Genomic DNA, 21,426 nt, shown 5'->3' on the forward strand with positions numbered 1-21,426 from the left:
CTATGTTACTGTCTAGTCTATAAAAGTCGGCTGCTATAACAGCATTTTCAGCAGTTAAATGCAACAGTAAAACATTATTAATATGGTTTTTGAAGTCTAATTTGTTCACGAGCATGATAGCTCTACTTTTAATTGATGGTTGACGCAGCTTGTTTGCCATTAGCCATTCAGCGTTTCTCAACGAATTGAACGCATGTGAATGTACACAACTCCCATTTACTGCTTCACAACTGATGATTACCACCTTCCCACTTGGTTAGGAAGGCAGCATTATTATATTCGCAGAACGCCTCACTCGCTTTAGGGTTGGGTTACCGACGTTTGTTAATTCAACCGATACCTTTCCTAGTGGGCAAGTACACTTCTAGATACACATGGTCTAAAAATGTAAGTAGATCGAGATAAAGATGGATTGAAAATTGGATTTAACAATGGACGTACAGTTGGCTATTTCTGCCGTTCTATTATTCATGGTTGCACATTTGCACATTGTTGGGCCAAATAACCATGTCGATCAGGTGGTCACCGGACTAATCCTGAGAAATAATTTCAAGGGATAGATCGTTGTCTTTGAGAAGGGCCTTGTTACAGTTCCATTGCAACAGGTCTCCAGTAAAGACAACATCAATAATTGTGGAACGGAAGAATGTAAAATTAGAGAGGCGCTCGTACGTATAATATACGGGCGACAGAAAAGGGAATGAACTAGATCTGATGTCACTGCTCTGTTGGATTATCGAATACGTGAGGGATTTAATATCCTAGAGTCGAAGATAGCAGTAGCCAACGTTGCACGTGATACGTTGCCAATATGATGCCGGTGAGTTATTGTAACAGACTACATGTTCCTTTTATGTTCGTGTTATGATTGAGATTTCGATTAGACAAGACAGAATTGTTTAGCATGTGATCTTACTCCTTGGGCTATGTTGTATCTCGTCCCTCAGCCATACCAACCATCCCTATTTCTGTTATATTGAGACAAAGGAAGGATTACCACACAAAATCTGAACATGTTTTTAGCACACTGACAGTCAACGTAACGAATAGCAGGTTCTGTAAATACTATTTTTGTCATTTAGCAGATTTATAGGAGCAATTACGGTTAAGCACTGATAACGTTGACAGATTTTTGACGTAGTCAAATCGAGATTTAAACCAGCGACATTTCGGTTACTGGCCCGAGTGTTGTATACAACATTAGCGTGATTAACAATTAGTGGAATCGGCGGTTTGCATTCAAAATAAAAGTCCCCAATTGAAACTGATGCAAACAGATAAACATTGTGGAATCATGACACAATTGTACTAGATACTGCTAAACAAGGTTAGTGTTTTCATTCAACAAAAGACAATAACTAATTAATCTGACACAAAGTAAAAATCAGTTGAAATTGCACTGTGGGTGTATAGACTTAAGTATTGCAATGTACAGCCTTACCTATGGATCTTGGGTTCATTAAAATTGGGGTATCAGCCTCGTCAGTGACACCCACAGAACAGAACTGTAAAGAGTTTTCACAAATATTAGCTCTCGTAGTTTATTGCGGGACTCTGAAACCACTGTGAAATTAGCAACATATTAAAGGAAAGGTTACCCCCTTTTTTGAATGTTATATTGTTTTTGTGAATCTCTGGGTGATGTTCTGTTAATTCCCTGGGTTATTTCATGTTTTCATGTGCATCTGAGTTATTGGCAATCAAGCAGGCAGAAATCCTTCTGGTATCATTTAGCACAGTGATAATCGCTCTCACTACACTGGAAGTTAATAGGAATAAGAGTTTTAGATCAAAATGTCTATCATACATGTTAGATTTCAATACTGGCCGATGTCATAACTCGAGAGTATGTCTCCTCTCGACTGTCATTGATCATCTTTTTGTGATATTCGTACCTCTAGAAATGTGTAATTTAATGGAGGGTCTAGCAAATTTTTCCTGTTGTCTGCCTCTGAAGTCCAGGGTTTATTGCATGGTGCAGTTGACCAAGATATGGATTCCAATGACTGAAGGAACGTATAACGCCCCACGCAGCAGACTGTCGACCAATCGCGTTCACGTTGTCATGATGCTTCACGCGGTTGCTAAGCTAATCGTCACGCAATCCAGATAGTACGTAAAGTTACGAATCCAAAACTATACGATACTACAGATAGATATACAGATTATCTAACATCTCGTAAAATATTTGTAATGTTGTACTTCTTGTTGACGAAGTTCGTGCTAATGTTGGGTTTTTGAGCTACCGGCCAATAGACTCCTTCACTCCTTGACTGAGAGCACTCCTTGTCCCAGAATCGCCCAGAATTCACCCCACGGCCCATTGACGTAGCATGGGCAACGTTGCCGTTGCGAATGTCAGACTCCGCTCTGTGAGGCACATCGATCTGCAGGTTGAGATTGTAGACTTCTAAATTGATAGCTGTAAAATTGCCTAAACAAAATGCACTTAAATATCAGCATGTAACGTAGATAGTATTTGGTATTATTGAGTGTAGCTGTGTTTGCTAGTTAGTTAGCCAGCCAGCCCATGGAGAGCATTGCATTGTGGATTGTGTAATTGACTTGAGATGCAACAGATCTCCACAACGATTTTCATTATTGCTACCAACCTTTGTTATAATTCCAAAAGGAAACATTTGTTCACCAAAAAATATTCTTCTCACATATTTGTTTTTTTTAACACTGTAAATTCAAGAAATGAGTGGTTTTGGGTGGGTTTTTCCTTTTAAACTCACCAGTCAACCTACTGTATGTGTTTTGAGCATGTACAGCCTTACCTATGGATCATGGGTCCATAAAATGGGGATTCAGCCTACTCCGTGACACCCCCAGATTACAATTCTAAAGAGTTTGCACAAATATTAGTGCTGTAGTTCTTATTGCGGGACTTTATTTTCACTAGTTTCATCTGTTTGCATTAGTTTCAATGGCAGACTTTTTTATTTTTAAGGTGACCTGCCGATTCCGCTATTGTTGCTAATGTGGTTCAGAAATCCCATGTTTCTCTGAATGTCTAGCTAGCAGGTTTTGCTTTCCTTTAATCATATCTAATGACATTTCAGAAATTAAAGAATGGTTTAAAATCATGCTGCATGCATATGAGGTTAACTGCCAATTAGGCTACTACACCATATTTTGCAAGAAAAGCTTCAATGGACCACACAGAAGTAAAATCCCAATTTAAAGGTTTGTGGTTGTCTAACACAATCCAAGTGTATGCTATTCTGTCCATACACAACATTGTTGGATGACATGGTGATAATGTTTTTGACAATGGCCTTTTTGTGTGTAAATCCAATGAGTGTCAAATTGATTGATTGTGATCTCATAAAAAAACATTGGTCTAAGGCACAGCATTCCAGTGCTTGCGGCGTTACTACAGCCCCGGGTTCGATCTCTGGCTGTGTCACAGCCGGCTGTGACCGGGAGACCCATGAGGCAGCGCACAGTTGGCCCAGCATTGTCCCGAGTTAGGGGAGGGTTTGGCCGGCCAGGATTTCCTTGTCCCATCGCGCTCTAGCGACTCCTTGTGGCAGGCCAGGTGCCTGCAGGCAGGCCAGGTGCCTGCAAGCTGGCGACTGCAAGCTGATGACGGTCGCCAGTTGGACGATGTTTCCTCCAACAAATTGGTGCGGCCGAGCCACAGTGCTTCTTGACACACAGCTCGCTTAACACGGAAAGCAAGCTGTGTGTCAAGAAGCACTGTGGCTCAGCAGGGTTGTGTTTTGGAGGACGCATGGCTCTTGACCTTTGCATCTCCCGAGTCCGTAGGAGAGTTGCATCGATGGGACAAGAATGTGACTACCAATTGGGGAGAAAAAAAAGTACAACATTTTTAGTAAAAACATTAAAAACAGTTTGTGCCTTGTGGGAATAGCCTATTTCACTTATGGAAAGTCATAACTCATCATCGGCCGTGATTGGGAGTCCCAAAGGGGGGCGCACAATCGTCCGGGTTTGGCCGGTGTAGGACTTCATTGTAAATAAGAATTTGTTCTCAACTGACTTACCTAGTTAAATAAAGGTTAGATAAAAAAAAAAATATATATATATATATATATACACACACACAAACAATTAGGCTTTGGTGATTACGTTTGCAATGGCAAAATCGGGAACAACCTCCAGAATCTTAATCTGTCAGATTTCCTTGTGTTTCCAAGTGAGGATGACTGTCCTTATAGACCTTGGACATGGTAGAGTACATGGTTACTGTGTAACAATATACCCTAGTGATGTGTGAATTGGAGCCAACATGTCATCCTCAACAACATCTAAACATTTCCCTTTTCTTGTTTAAACCAGACAGTTCTTTAAAAAAAAATCTTGACTAATGAGTGGATGACATATCTTGACAACAACAGTTGAACCCAGTGAAGAAGAAGATAGTTGCCTGAGCAGTTGTCATTTTGCTAGTTAAACATGGGTTGGAAAGTAGACACAAAACAAGAATTCTAACTATTATTTGAAGAACAATGATCCTGCATTGTTAAACTGTAGTGATGGTGAGAGAAATATAACTCCGCATGCCTGCCTGTTCCTCTTGGGAGCCCTATGGTGTTGGCCCAACATCTTGTATTTCTTTATATATGTCGAGATCCTGGGAGATTGTTAGCCCTGGTAGAATTCATAAACGAGGTGCTAAGGCTAAATCTATTTCAGGCTGTTCCATCACTTGGTTATGTGAACTGAGACTAGATTTTTACTCAACTGGCAAGGACATCATATCTACAAGTGAGGTATTAGCCAAGGTTTGCACCAAAAAGTGACACCAGTTATTTGGGGGACACATTTTGTGGAAACAATTATTTAGCAGGGTCAGGGGTGATACAGGTAGTAAATAACAGATTAGTTGATAGGCTCCACCTAACTCTGTTATCTGGTTCCAAATGTCATTGATTACCGTTGTTAAACTCATCCCACGTCTGAGGTTAGAGGGCCTTTACAACTGTTACCAGTAACAGTAAGTGACCAGTAAAGCAAGCACACAGACAGACACACAATCTTCCTGCTGCTACATTTACGCTATTTATAAATCCATTAGGCGATTAGTCAAAAGTACTGCTCCGTGGCTGTTGGTGGAGATTTTCAATGACATTTCCCATTGTCCCGAATGCCATATGAAAATGTGAACTTTTCAGTGACTGGGTTGTGTTTGTTTTTCACCCAGTACTGTTTTTTCTGCTCCCAGAGTAATGCTCAGCACAGTGGGGGTTGGGAACGGGGGAGGGTTGCTACTGCTACGCTGATTCAATAGTAAAGTCACGTGAGCCTGGCCACATGGCCAAAACATTGGGAGCTGACCAGTGGTAACGGCCTGCAAACCTATCCAAATCTGCCAACCTGTATTAAAGAGCCACACAACCACAAGTCAAGAGTTAGTGCTAATATTTTTTTTAAAACACGTGATGGAGAAAATTATACCGCTTCAACTGAAAAGGTCCCCGTTTCAAGAGGAAACACAACAGTTCTTTGAAGTCGGACTCTGTAGCATGGCTTTGCCTTGACGATGCATGTGAATACAGATGCTCATTTGTTGGATGCTGTTATTGGCATGAATGATGAATGACTGCAGTGGATTGGATTACTCCTGTAGCTTGTAACTGCCGTCACAGCAAACTTAATCAATATTCACTCTATTCCAATTACTTGGCTTTCAATTTGAGTCCGTCATGGTATATCGACAATTCACTCAACCTGTTTATTAACCAAATGTCCTATAACAACTTGTGTGTATCATTTCAACTTGTTCTCCTTCCATGTCTACTTTTGGGCGCTCTAGCATTTTTATCACCACAGCACAATAATTCACCAATTATGAATGTCACCAAAAAGGTTATTTTGATTTCCTCAAGGCTTCCCATGCTATTTATTTTTATTTTTGCAGGCACAAGAAGGGCTTTGTCAGTAATTAGATTTTGGATGAAGACCACAATCCATGATTTAATTTAGTCTATCCCTACCAACAGTGATTTAGTCATGGTTACATGATGAAATACAGCACATTTTAGTTGACATGTGTTAAGGGAAGGTCGTATAGTCTCTTGTCCGAGTCATCGTGGTCAAATGCCCATCTCGCCTAATAACAGAGGAACAATTTGCAATTACAGCAAACATTTCCGAAGATATCATAGCACTTAGCTCATCGCCTTATCCTCCACCAAATAAGAATCTCTATTGCTAATGAGGTTTGTTCTCAGTCACACTGATGCTCCATTAATGAGAAGCTTAGCCTAACTGATCTCATTAGATGCCCCACACTGTGAAACATTTTTATTTTATTTTTTACCACAGACTAGACATCGCAGGCCAATGTCTGATCGGAGGAGGGTTAAGTTGCCCCAGACGCTCATCATGGGTTAGTTTTGCAATTTATTTTTGATTGGGGGAGGGGAAGCTGATCCGAGATGTGTACTTAGGGGAAACTTCACCCCGGAGCTGTCTGATCTGTCTGAATAGAAGGGCAGTGTTGTGTTATTAGGGCTGCACCCACATGCAAAATCAAAGTGCTCTGCCTTTCCCCAGCTGTGTGAATCAGGGGAATTGTATTCAATCAAGCCACCTGCCATAAGTGTTTATATAGAACCTATCCATAGAATAAGAATGTATTGTTTTCAATTATATCATTGCTTTGTTTATACAACTACTGCCTCCGCACGTCTTATTCTGAAAACTGGAATGATCTGTGGCTACCTGGAATACAATGTAGCCTATAGGACACATTCTCTCAAGCAGTGAAGTATTCGTTTTGGGTTTCTAGTTGTTTGGAACGGCCCCCTACGCAGGACAAAGCCATTTTGCGCAACAGAACAGTGTAAGGGATATCACAGCACAAAGGCTTTATTATTTGTATTTGGGACACGATTGTAGTCAATTACAACTAGTCTGGTTTGGCTCCCTGTTTAGCTTGTGCCGTTATTACCATATAAGGTGTAGCATTTGGGTTGTGTAACTAATAAGCCTGAGTTGTGACCCCCAAAGAGCTTATTAAAGCGATCGGCCTTTTTGGGTTACCCATATAAGGAGTTCGCTAAACAGCATTGCATAACTGTCAGACACTGGCACCTGAAGAGCAACTGTGTGGAAGAGGCCTGGTTCTTTTGGCTGCTCAGCCAGTTATTACACAATGAGCAGTTCTCCAACTCATGCTTGTCCTTTTCATCCCGTATCCTCAAGAGTATGACCCCTATTAATGGCGCAGTGCTCGGGTCTTGCGGGTTTTCCGGTCCTGTTTGTTCCAACTTTGGTCATAAACAGACTAATACACAAACAAATTGGAGCCCCCTTTTAACAGAGATGCCTCCGAATGTGTAATTGTCCCCAAATAGCAATTAGCTTCTTGCCATGATACTTCCCATGATCAGTTGTGAAGCAAATGCACGTCCCTCTCCAACAGTTAGATATAAACACACACACCCACAAGACCGCTGTGTTTTGTCTTGTATAGGCGGATCAAGGGTTTGCGATCCCTCCGCTAAAAGGAACATGGTCAAGGTGCCTGTGGACCGATGCATGGAGAATGGGGTGAGTGCAAAAACGGTACTACAGTAAAATGAAGGAAGATGGAAGCCGATGGTTAAATGGTATGGTGTGACACATTCTTTGTCATTATTGACCCCCCCCCCCCCCCCCCAGGTGGCACCACCTTGCATGGACATCACCCTCTCCGAGCTGCAGGAGTTGGCGTCATGGCAACAGCAGCAGATCAATTCGCAGCAGCTCCTGGCCTCAAAGGTAGGGCAAGACATTGGCCATGTTGGAGAGCATGATACGTTGTGGGTAAATTGTGACTGACCGACTTGGATATACATTATAATCAGTAGTTATTTATGGTGCAAGGGGATTTGTACGTCAGTGCAGTCGATGTCAAACAAGCCCATTGAGTCATTTGGCAGAGAAGTACAGCCACTAAATAAAGGTCAAGACATCTAATTATTCACCTTGTCTCATGCCTAGGCCAGCATGAGGCAGATGGGCCTGTAAGGGCAGGGCTCTAGATGAGACAATGTCCAATAAAAAAAAGTTGTTCTTTCCCTTTCTTATTAGCTTGACATAGACTTCCAGTTGAATAGGCCTACTCTAGAGTCTGATTCCTGTCAAGGTTTCTTCCTAGACAGTTTTACTTCGCACGGTCTCCTCTGCCTTCTCTTTATTAAGCTCAATAAAGACAAGTATTTTTCTTTAAAGGGAAGGGCAGTGTGTTCTCCTACACTGAGTTAGAAGGTTACAAAGGCTAAAGTAAATGGTGCTAACCTCACACCATCACCAGTAACAGGGAAGGTTAGCATTTGACATTTTAGTCATTAAGCTGACCCTCTTATCCGGAGAGTGGGGAATCATCTTTGTGCTTCTAACTTTCTCACTCATCATTATTCATGCTTCATTTATGATTAATTCATAGTCATGGCACCATCCATGTGAATATAGAAGTGTTCAGAAACATCTTCTATTCTCACATGCACTAAAAGTGACTCCAAAATGACAATAAATTATTCCGTATTTAGTTACTATTGGGCAAGACATGATACGAAAGACACCCAAAACAAGAGTTTGTATAGTCACAAACTTGATGTAGTCATTGTGTGCAAGGGATATGGGACCAAATACTACTACTTTGACTACTTTTAATACACCATGTGGCTATTATTAAAAACTTTAATCTGAAAATGTTTTCTTGTTTGGTCGGCTAGGAGCTACGTCTGCGCTACTTGAAGCTGCAGGAGCAGCAGCAGGCGTCAGAGCATGAGAGACTACGGCAGCTTCGTGAGAACCAGGAGACCAAGCTGCGGCGGGTGCGGGTCCTCAAGGGTCAAGTGGAGCAGAAACGCCCCAGCAACAGCAAACTGGGTCAGTGCCAAGGGGAGAGCGAGGAGTCAAGACACTCGATGAAGAGGGGTTTGGGGAAGGAGCTGAGTAGGGCTTTCTGGGTGACACGTTTTTTTTTCCTACTTGACGGACTTGACATTTCTTTTAGCTGATTGGCTTAGGCCTACAGTGTACAACCAGCTAACTACTTTTGGTTCAAAAGAAGATTCCAGGTTTAGGTATCCAGGATATTATTTTGTCCAGTTATTTGTGTGTTCTGAGAATGTATACCTGACGGTTATGGCAACCTGAAGGTGCAATTTTAGCTAAATCATTTCTCAATTTTTATTTTATATCTACCATACTAGACATTCACAGAGCATGTTTAGGTCTAAGATCAAATATTGACGTTAACGGAACATTCCATTTTGGTTTGACCTAACACATCATTAGCATTCTCTAAATGTTACTTTTCAAATTTGAGTAATGTGCATGTCTGGGGCGGCAGGGTAGCCTAGTGGTTAGAGCATTGGACTAGTAACCGGAAGGTTGCAAGTTCATACCCCCGAGCTGACAAGGCACAAATCTGTCATTCTGCCCCTGAACCTGCAGTTAACCCACTGTTCCTAGGCCGTCATTGAAAATAAGAATTTGTTCTTAACTGACTTGCCTAGTTAAATAAAGGTAAAAAAATAAATGTGTGTATGTGTGATCAGATTTGTCTGCTTCCACAGAAGTTTCTTTTTGTGGCATTTACAGGTAGACTCTGCAAAATAACATCATAACCACAGCACTGATGTTGGGTGATTAGGCCTGGTTCACAGTCGGCATTCCAATTCCCAAAGGTGTTCGATGAGGTCGAGGTCATGGCTCTGGGCAGGCCAGTCAAGTTCTTCCACACCGATCTCGACAAACCATTTCTGTATGGTCATGTATGGGCATTGTCATGCTGAAACAGGAAATGGCCTTCCCCAAACTGTTGCTACAAAGTTGGTAGCACAGAATTGTCTAGATTGTCATTGTATGCTGTAGCATTAAGATTTCCCTTCACTGGAACTAAGGGGCCTAGTCCGAAACATGAAAAAGAGCCCCAGACCATTATTCTTCCTCCAACAGACTTTACAGTTGGCACTGCATTCAGGCAGGTATTGTTCTCCTGGCATCTGCCAAACCTCGATTCGTTGGTCGGACCGCCAGATGTTGAAGCGTGATTCATCACTCCAGAGAACGTGTTTTCACTGCTCCAGATACCAGTGGTGGCAAGCTTTACACCACTCCAGCCGACACTTGGCATTGCGCATGGTGATCTTAAGCTTGTGTGCAGCTGCTCGGCAATGGAAACCAATTTCACGAAGCTTTCAATGAACAGTTGTGCTGACGTTGCTTCCAGAGGCAGTTTGTAACTCTGTAGTGAGTGTTGCAACCAAGGACAGACGATTTTTATGCATGGCTGTGTGCTCAATTTTATGCACCTCTCAGCAACTTTATGCACCTGTCAGTGGCCTAAATAGCCGAATCCACTAATTTGAAGGGGTGTCCACATGCTTTTGTGTGTATATATAGTGTATACACCCAGAACAACACTGCTGGCTCTGAAGTTTTCTTTTCACACGGTCCTTTTCAGCACGGTTCCAGCAACTATGGTGGATATGTAACCAGGCAAACTCAGTAGAGATTGGTTTGGCTCGGCTTAGTTGGGCTCAGTAGTGGGAAAATCGCTATACACACAAAGCTGACTCTAGCTCTTTCTCCCTTCTCCCCCCGATTTAAGCTGAGGAATAAGCTGAACCAGGACCAGAGTGCCAAGCTGCAACAGCAGCGTGAGAGCCTGAGCAAGCGCAACCTGGAGGTGGCCACCATGGACAAGCGAGTGGCCGAAGTCCGCGAACGCCTGTGGAAGAAGAAGGCAGCGCTACAGCAGAAGGCGAACTTGCCCGTGAGTCAAGTCGATGTTCAAAAGCTTTATTGTTCCCTTAGGGCAGTGTACATCAGACCACATCAGCCCCATGTTTTTTGAAACTAAGCTTAGGAATGAGGCCAGGGAAATGCATCACCCCCCACACCATGCAAGTAAAACATTTTAGCAGCCCCCTCTTGACAGCAGATAGTTGAGACTCCCATTGAGTTCCTAAAAACATTTATATTATTTATTATTATTTTTTAATGGAAATTGATCCGTGGGCCGCCAGTTGCCCATCCCGGGCCTATGTAGGGTGACATAACATAAAAGGCTCATAATAAGATATTATAAAGGCTCATACATTGCTAATAACAACTAATAAAGTGTCATACCTGCTAACTTTAGATAATGTGTTACCCAAACATTCTCTCCAGGTCCCCACAAAGAGCCAAGCCCAGCAGCCATGTGGCCCTTCCAGGGTGGCGGCCGTGGGTCCTTACATCCTGTCCTCCACTGCGGCCCCATGGCCTCCGGTGCCCAGCCGACAGGAGCTGCTGATCAAGCCTGCCTACCCCGACGGCACCACCACCTTACCCATGCCAGACTCCTCCATGAAGGCCCCTCCGAGACCGCTTAAACCCTACCCAGGTAAGAATGTTTCGTTATGGATGATTTTACTTTGTGTGTGTTCAATTGTGATTGTGTGCTTGTGGCTGTGTTAGTGTGCATGTGTGTAACTGTAGTAGATTGTGTATATCTGCCTTTGCAATTCAGGTGCTCTTTCCATGTATTAACCTGTCAGAGCTGGGAGAAGTGTTTTCAGTCATCCAAGACGTCTCAGCTGTCCGACTGGTCCAGCTCCAGAGCAGAGTCCAGCGGCAGTCATCTTGGCATGTCCTCTACTCTGCCTCGCATGTCCAGCCTCTCCTCACAGGGCTCAGGTAACCATCTTCCTTTCGACTTGGCTCGGAAACAAGGTTGGGGTCAGTTCCACTGCATGAATTAACAAATCCTAATAGAAATTTGTGCAATTTTGAATTAATGAAGGGAATTCTTGCGAAGGCCATATTTCAATAATTTAGAAATGAATGTCAGGTGTAGTATAGTGTTTTATTAAACTGATGCTGGGAATATATTAAAAATAAAGACTGTCTCCAAGTTACAGTGATTGTGACGTGTATATGGTTCTGACCATCTTGATTATGTTTGGTGGACGTCATATGGTTTGGATAATGTTCTGATAATGTTATGTCATTTGGTTTTAATAATGTAAATGTCATATGGTTCAGATAATGTTCTGATGTGTTTTCCTCTGTGGTTGCAGGAGATGCCGAGACCCTCAAGGACCAAAAGGGGCGTCACATTTCTATGTTTGGTGCCCCGGCTCCCGTCCACTCACAGAAAAATCAGAGCAGCGAGGACCTCTTGAGGGATACCCAGGTACTGCACTGATTTTCAGAAGCATTTTAGGAACGTTCATACAGTATACTTAAAAGATGCTCCCTTGCTATGTTCCTCCCTACCCGACTTCCATCCTTCCTAGAAATGATCACAAACCCACAGAGAATGTGGTCAGAGATATAGATTATTCTGCTTTCCATTTTTATTTTGAGCTATTTCATAAATGCCCGATTAGCCAATGAAGCAGCTTCAATGTATTTTTGATATACAGGGTTGTTTTTTGGTTGGAGCGTTGTACTTGCAACACCATTTGTAGGTTTGATTCCCTCATGGCCCACATACTGGATTTGTGTTTGAACAATTGCATTGGATGAAACCATCTGTTAACTGACATTGTTGCAGTTATATTATTATGCATTTAATTTTCATCATACTATGTATGTTACGGTCTTCTTGACTTGATAGGTGGGTGGTAAGGCTCTCGGCAAGGTGCCACCTCCTATCCCTACCAAGCCCCCGGCCTTCGGCAAACCGCCCCACAGCACGGGCACCTTCCCGGGCAAGGCAAAACCGTCCGCCTCCCTCCATCTGGGTGCACCTCCGCCCATCCATAGCCACACCCTGCCTCTGCCACCCAAGCAGGAGGCTCCTCCGGCGGCTATGGTGCGCCCCTTCACCCCGGATCTTCCAGAGTCCACAGCGGCAGTGCCTGTCCTCCAGAAGCCACAGACGGTGGCTGCCTCCTCCATCTACTCCATGTACACCCAACAGCCCAGGACAGGCGGGGGCACTCTGACACGCACGCAGCCCAGAGGTGAGAGAAGGAGCCATGGGCTACTGTCGTGTCTTGGCTACTCCTGTGACTCTTGGATCTTTACCATGTTACTAAACTGAGTAATTTGTTAAAATCATTCTGCATTTTCTGTTATTGTTTTGGAAAATACCTGCCTTAAATTTCCCTACTTAACAACCTTAAAAAAGATGTTATTGTGTTAGCATGCTAGATTGACCATTCACTCTCTCTCTCTGATAGTGTATGGAAAACCAGTCATCTCAGGCAGTGGGGGGCAGCAGTCGCTCCTCCAGGTCTCCACCTATTTGGGGGCCGGCGATTTTGAGGTGGACCAGGGGGCGTCTCTGTCTCCTGAGAGCCAGTGGGGCAAGGAGACGGAGCGGACCCCTTGTCCCCTCAGCCCCACCAAGCTCCTCCCCTTCATCTCGCACCCTCACCGGCACCCCAGCGACACCGACCTGGAAGCCCTGCGCCGTCGGCTACACCATGCCCCGCGACTCCTCAAGAAGCCCAGCTCCATCACAGAGCCTGAGGGCACCGCGGGGCCCAACATCCAGAAGCTTCTCTACCTGAAGACCACACTGTCCGCCATGGAGACTGTTGTGGCGTCTCCCTACGAGGGTGAAGGTGGAGGAACATGGAAGGAGGGGGCCAGTGCCAGTGGAGCCCCAGACTGCACTGGTACGTCCCAAGTTTTCACCGCTGCAGTGACCCTCGCTGAGACCGAGGAAGATGCACAGGTTCCCCCCCGCTCGCCCATCCCAGAGCCCTCTTCCTCCTCCAGCCACACCATGCCCCTGTCGCTGGAGAAAGAGGAGCCAGATTCCCCCCCCTCCCCCCCCATCAGCCAGAAGTCTACTTGGAGGAGTACCCGCCCCCTCTATACCCCAGCATAGGGGAGCAGGCCCTGGGGGAGGACACCCTCAACATGAAGGCTCCGGAGGTCACGGGACAGGTCACTCTGCCTCCGGTATGTAGCCACACCAAATACCCCATACTAGCATACTATATAGTATGAGGTCATGTTTTAGCCAAACATACTAAAAGTTGTGCTGGTATGGATATTGGGTACAAAATGGAAACCATTTTGATTAATGTGTTGTTTGTGTGACATACAGTCAGAAGTTTACATACACCTTAGCCAAATGCATTTAAACTCAGTTTTTCACAATTCCTGACATTTAATCCTAATAAAAATTCCCTGTTTTAGGTCAGTTAGGATCACCACTTTATTTTAAGAATGTGAAATGTCAGAATAATAGTAGAGAGTGCTTTATTTCTTTCATCACACTCCCAGTGGTCAGAAATTTACATATACTCAATTAGTATTTGGCAGCCTTGCCTTTAAATTGTTTAACTTGGGTCAAATGTTTCAGGTAGCCTTCCACAAGCTTCCCACAATAAGTTGGGTGACTTTTGGCCCATCTCTCCTGACAGAGCTGGTGTAACGGAGTCAGGTTTGTAGGCCTCCTTGCTCGCACATGCTTTTTCAGTTCTGCCCACATTGTCTATAGGATTGAGCTCAGGGCTTTGTGATGGCCACTCCAATACCTTGACTTTGTTGTCCTTCAGCCATTTTGCCACAACTTTTCTTGGGGTCATTGTCCATTTGGAAGACCCATTTGTGACCAAGCTTTAACTTCCTGACTGATGTCTTGAGATGTTGTTTCAATATATCCACATAATTTTCTTTCCTCATGATGCCATCTATTTTGTGAAGTGCACCAGTCCCTCCTGCAGTAAAGCACTCCCACAACATGATGCTGCCACCCCTGTGCTTCACAATTGGGATGGTGTTCTTTGGCTTGCAAGCCTTTCCCTTTTTCCTCATAACATAACGATGGTCATTATGGCCAAACAGCTCTATTTTGTTTTTCATCAGACCAGAGGACATTTCTCCAAAAAGTACAATCTTTGTCCCCATGTGCGGTTGCAAAATGGGCTTTTTTATGGTGGTTTTGGAGCAGTGGCATCTTCCTTGCTGAGCGGCCTTTCAGGTTATGTCGATATAGGACTCGTTTTACTGTGGATATTGATACTTTTGTACCTGTGTCCTCCAGCATCTTCACAAGATCCTTTGCTGTTGTTCTGGGATTGATTTGCACTTTTCACACCAAAGCACGTTCATCTCTAGGAGACAGAATGCGTCTCCTTCCTGAGCGATATGACGGCTGCGTGGTCCCATGGTGTTAATACTTGCGTACTATTGTTTGTACCGGATGAACGTGGTATCTTCAAGCATTTGGAAATTGCTCCCAAGGATGAACCAGACTTGTGGAGGTCTACAATTTTTTTTTTTTACTGAGGTCTTGGCTGATTTCTTTAGATTGTCCCATGATGTCAAGCAAAGAGGCACTGAGTTTGAAGGCCTTGAAATACATCCACAGGTACACCTCCAATTGACTCAAATTATGTCAATTAGCCTATCAGAAGCTTGTAAATCGACTACGTCATTTTCTGGAATTGTCCAAGCTGTTTTTAAAGGCACAGTCAACTTAGTGTATGTACACTTCTGACCCACTGGAATTGTAATGCAGTAAATTATAAGTGAAATAATCTGTCTGTAAACAATTGTTGAAAAAAGGTAGATGTCCTAACCGACTTGCCAAAACTATAGTTTAACAAGAAATTTGTGAAGTGGTTGAGAAACGAGTTTTAATGACTCCAACCTAAGTGCATGTAAACTTCCGACTTCAACTGTATACAACATATACGCCCACCAGAGGATCTGTCTTTTTCAGTCCTCTGTGTTTGAAGGGTGTAAAATCCACTTGCCAGTATGGCTGTTGCGGTGACCATATTACCTCCACACCGGCAGTCATGAGTCATGACCGCAGTAAAATTCCATGTTGAGTCAAGGTAATCTCCTTTTATGCACTCTGGACATGCGTTGGTTATACCCAACTCGCCTGGTACTCAGCGCTCTATTGTCCCTCTAGTCTAACCACTCGGACATAAATGCAATTGAAAATCACATCAAACATTTATCAGAACAGTGTTTTTCAAACTCACCGCACTGTGATTGATCAATTTGAAGAAAGAAGTTCAACAACAGCTTGAAACTCACTGGAAAACATGGTCATTGTGGATGTTGTTTCAAAGCCTAACGCAATAAAATGGACAGCGCTTTCTGAGGTGATGATTTTTTTCAAAACCCCAATATGCAAATTAGAGCTTATGTGGGCCTGTATATGAAATGCGTGTTCTTATAAACCCAGACTTTTCTATATGTAATCCAGTGTGAAAGCAGGGTTTTGATGGTTGCCACTGAAGAGGATACTGCTACTATATTTATTTTCAGCTGCTCATATTAAGCACATGCTCCACTATAAATCTGGATTAGCCTACCAGTCCGCCATGGCAGGAAAGCGGCCTCCATTCACTATTCGAGAGCAGATGTTTTTTGCCCCTGTTCCTGGCCATTTGATAAGGGGCAATTCATTCTAAATCGATACTAATTTTACATTAAACAAATCAAAATATATTTTACTTTAACACTTTTTTGGTTACTACAAGATCCCATATGTGTTATTTGATAGTTTTGATGACTTCACTATTATTCTACAATGTAGAAAATAGTACAAATAAAGAAAAACCCTGGAATGAGTAGGTGTCCAAACCTTTGCCTGGTACTGTATTAGTCAAGACTAAATTGATGAGTGAAAATATGATCGCTTGATGAGAGGACAGCATGTGCAGTCTGAGGCAAGGAACAGAGCGCAAGCTTTTATTTGCGACTTTAATCATCAATGTCCTACAGTCGCATCATGCACCCCATCATCACAACTAAAGTTATCAAATAACTCTAAATCTAGTGTATAGGACCTGTTTCAAATTGTCACTTTTACACTCAACAAAGCCACTTCATATGTGCACTCGCTCCGGAATAGGAAAAATATCCTTTGTTTTATTCAGCAACAGTGCATTCGGAACTATTCTGACCCCTTGACTTTTTCCACATTTTGTTACTTTACAGCCTTATTCTAAGATGGACTACATTTGTTTCCCTTTTCTCATCAATCTACATGCAATACCCCATAATGACATTGAAAAAATATTTCCATAAGTATTCAGACACTTTACACTGTATTTTGTTAAAGCACCTTTGGCAGCGATTACAGCCTCGAGTCTTCTTGGGTATAAAAGCATGGCACACCTGTATTTGGGGATTTTCTCCTATTCATCTTTGCAGATCCTCTCAAGCTCTGTTAGGTTGGATGGTGAGCATTGCTGCACAGCTATTTTTCAGATCTCTCCAGACATGTTCGATTGGGTTCAAGTCCGGGCTCTGGCTGGCTGGGCCACTCAAAGACATTCAGAGACTTGTCCAGAAGCCACTCCTGCGTTGTCTTGGCTGTGTGCTTAGGGTCGTTGACCTGTTGAAAGGTGAACCTTCGCCCCGGTATGAGGTCCTGAGTGCACTGGAGCAGGTTTTCAACAAGGATCTCTCTGTATTTTGCTCCATTCATCTTTCCCTTGATCCTGGCTAGTCTCCTATTCCCTGGTCTGAATACTTATGTAAATGTGATATTTCATTTTTTTATTTTTTATAAATTGGTAACAATTTCTAAAAACACTACACTTTGTCATTATTGCGTGTAGATTGCTGAGGGGAAAAATAATATTGAATCAATTTTAGAACAAGGCTGTAACATAAAAAAATGTGGAAATAGTCAAGGGGTCTGAATACTTTCTGAAGGTGCACTAAGTTAAATTCTATTCTTATTACCATAAAACCATGTAATACTGTATAAAATAATAGCACAGGAATTATAAACATATCTTGTTTGCTAAATGAACTAGCCTACAGCCTATGGCGCATAGCCAAATAATGTACCTTGGTCAAATCATTCCGTTCTTCTGAAATACATTTTCTTCATAATCATAATGTTTTACACCTGCCTAAAATAAATAATGGATTTTTTTTGTGATAGTGTATATTAAATAGATTTCTTAGATTTAACAAAAAAAATGTAGATGTTCCAAAGGCGCACATCAGCGGGTTGTATGCGGCTGTATGCTTGGAGGCCTGGAGATGCTAAACATGTTTGTTAAATGAACTGTCTTTTGAATGACAATAACTGGCTCACAACATTTCATGACCGCCACAGCCCTACTCGTCACTAGTTGGATTGATGGTTTTCATTTTACTCCTGCGACTCTTACATACTCTTGCTTGTGCCTGTATTTTTTTCCCGTGAACATTACGACTGCGGAAATGTTTGTATTGACCTGTCAAACACACCCCGGTAATGGCTGAAATGGGCTCAATGGAATACATTGGCTTTCTGTTGACTATAAGAACGCTAAAGCTTCGTCTGGGATTTAACAGTCTCGTCACTTACATCACAAGAAAGCGAATAAATAACTTTATTTTGATGGGTGTTCATTTTTTTGTGGAATTGAAAAGTAATAATTTAATCCAGTTGAGGAAAAAAGATAAAATGTTAACGAATTAGATTTCCCTGAAATAAAGCAACTTCCCGAAAATGAACACTCGGATTATAGTGATATTATGTCCGATTTCGCAAACAATGTAAAGTATGTTTATATAGGTGTATTGTAAAGCCAAGCGTGTTTATTTTTTTATCCGAGGGTATTCTGCTATTGACACACTTGTTGAATTATGCAAGAGAATGTGACAACAGTAATTAACGAAGCAGTCCTGTTCCAAACCTTTATGTTAATGTGTCATGTGTGTATTTCTGCATATGATGCACATATAATTATATTTTTAACACACACCAAAAAAAATACCTGACACAATATTAAAATGTTTATATTGGACAAACAAAATACCTGCATTTCCACCAAAGTCCTTGAACTGCAGTCATTATTTGTCTGAGACAGTAAAATGTTTTCTGTGCTATAATGTAGTCAATATCTGATGGATAATACAATTTCTAAAAGTTTGGAGGATCTTTATCCATTGTCCAACTGTTGCATTTATTATAAGTCATTTTAAAACCTTTTAACAATTTTGATGACCATAGCTAGCAGATAGTAGATAATAGATAGTATAGCGTTGGGAAGAAAATGGGGGTCAAAGGGCTGTTGGTCAGATTCTCAGTGATGTGAGTTTTACATCATTAGCCCTGTTAATTTCGTCTGTTTCAATGTTAATACCACAGACTGGATAACCTCAGGCGACTCTTCCACGCAGACGTCTCATAAGCAAAGGCTTGGCAATGCCACTGCAAGTAATGCTTAGGTAGTACTCTTAAGCAATGAGAAATGCTGGTCAATGGCCGTCAAAATGCTAAGCTTAGAAGTTGCCCTTAGGCACAGTTATAGGACCTGCTAAAACCTACCCAAATCCTAACCTCAACCATGTTGCCCTTAGGGGACAGATCTAAGATCCCTCCCCAAATCCTAACATCAACCGTAAGGGGTAAAGACCAATAACTGACCTTTTCTAGGAAATGTCTTGAAGCCTATTAACTTTCCGCCTTATAGGTGGATGACCCCAGCCTGCCCAATGACGAGGGCATCACAGCCCTGCACAACGCCGTCTGTGCCGGCCACCCCGAGATCGCCAAGTTCCTGGTGCAGTTTGGCGTGAACGGCAACGCTGCCGACAGCAATGGCTGGTGAGCCATTGTCACTTTAGTTGCCGTTGTCCCTTTACAGTAACTTTATAGTGGTTGTTGTCACTTTACAGTAGCTTCACCCCCAGCAACCCCCAGCACGTCACATCCAATGATTTCATGTGGATGATGTTATCCAGTCGCCCACTATTATTAGTTTTTTTTTTCTTCTCTTCCCTCCTTCTCTCCCTCACCCCTCCTCACTCTCCCACCTTGTTCCCTCTCTTATCTCCTTCTCCCTCTGCCCTCCTCTCTACCTCCTCTCTACCTCCTTTCTTTCTTTCTTTCTTTCTTTCTTTCTTTCTTCCATTCCTACCTCACTCTAACTCTCCATGTCTCTCTCTCTCCCAGGACTCCGCTGCACTGCGTGGCCTCCTGTAACAATGTGCATGTGTGTACGTTCCTGGTGGAGTCCGGGGCTGCTGTGTTCGCCACCACCTGCAGTGACATGCAGACAAGTGTGAGGAGATGGAGGAGGGCTACGCACAGTGCTCCCAGTTCCTCTACGGTGAGATCACTAGTGTAATCTGACTGGAGCACAAACATTATTTGCTCCAAACAGTGTGTCTACTCTTTTTCCGTTTTGCACTAGACCGCTCCACTGGTTTACAAAATGTAGCTAACCTCATCTACTCTAACATTCTGCATTCTAACACTCTGAGATGTTGTGAATACTGGCCCCGGTGCTGGAGGTTCGAAGAACATGTTCAGTGAAAAGCAAGGGCGCAACTTTCACTGGGGAGGGGGGGGTACAAAACGAGGCAACGGTGTAATTTATTACCATGCGGACGCGGTCGGGTAGGCTGCTTGGAGTGTTTATCCAACCGAAGAAAAATGTATAAGAATAATTATGTCACCCCCACTTCTAAAACCAAAACTGTGCCCCTGGTGAAAAGTGCAACTTGCAATCTATTTGGGAAGAAATTGCCCTTGGTCTACTTCTCTGATTAGAAGAAAACTGTTGTGTATTGATATTCTAGTTTGTCCCTTTAACACCTTCAACCCCCCCCCCGTGCTTACCTACGTTGGAATGCTGGGAATGTTTTGTCCTGTGAAACGCATTAAACAATGCCCATGTTAGTTTCTACTCCTGTCGCATGTTCTGTCCTTATATTAGTTGTATTAGTAATACATTGTGCTATGCAACGTCATTTCTTAGTCACGCATGCCTTGTAAAGACCTAGCTTAGTAATGACAAAAACTTGTCTGCCATTTCACATATGGAGGTCATCCCAGATCTGGCAATGATTAATAGATTTATTTAACTAGAAATCCTGTCACTTAAGAATATTATGTAATAATGCTGAATCTAAATTGAGACATCTAAATGAGAATCTCAGCCCCCTGCTTACTATAGTTATATGATCTTTAAAATGGTATTTTCTTATTTTTTTTAGCTGTATCTGAGGATCAAGCCACGGCAGAGGAGCTTGGCTTAAATTATATCGGCTCACGTTCCACCCTACTCGCTGAAAACTACTCCGACTCGAAGTTCACGAAGAAGTTACTTTTTGAAAGGCGAATGAAGAACCTAAAAGTCCAGTGCTTACATTTCACACTTCTGGTCTTTTGGATGTCAAAGTCAAGCATTCCACTTCAAGCTTTTGGACCTGTCTGTGAAAGACCCATATCATGCTAAAGGGTTTTCAACCTATGTATGGATAATATTCACATGGTCATGCTGTTTCCTTTTCACTGCAGGAATGTATACACAGTGCAACATTTGTAATGGAGACTTCTGAACGTTTTTTTTTTTTTGTAGATGTGTGATTTTCTGAGCAGAATCCATTTGTAAGGGTTTGTAACTGTGGCAGTTGGAAATGTAAAGCTTTTTCTACGTCATGGCAAGCTTATATCCACACAAGATACAGTATATAAAAACTTTGGTTGTGTATTTGACTTTCCCTTTATCTTCCGTTATCACAAACAATCTTGCT

The 21,426-nt window shown here is 42.7% G+C and overlaps 1 pseudogene; it reads left to right on the forward strand.

Annotated features, from left to right (window-relative positions):
• The first annotated feature begins 326 nt into the window (after positions 1-326).
• Positions 327-20,020, forward strand: LOC135520291 (apoptosis-stimulating of p53 protein 2-like; annotated as a pseudogene).
• Positions 20,021-21,426: the final 1,406 nt, after the last annotated feature.

This window comes from Oncorhynchus masou, chromosome 4, assembly GCF_036934945.1.
Source record: "Oncorhynchus masou masou isolate Uvic2021 chromosome 4, UVic_Omas_1.1, whole genome shotgun sequence".
In the NCBI taxonomy this organism is placed as follows: Eukaryota; Metazoa; Chordata; class Actinopteri; order Salmoniformes; family Salmonidae; genus Oncorhynchus; species Oncorhynchus masou.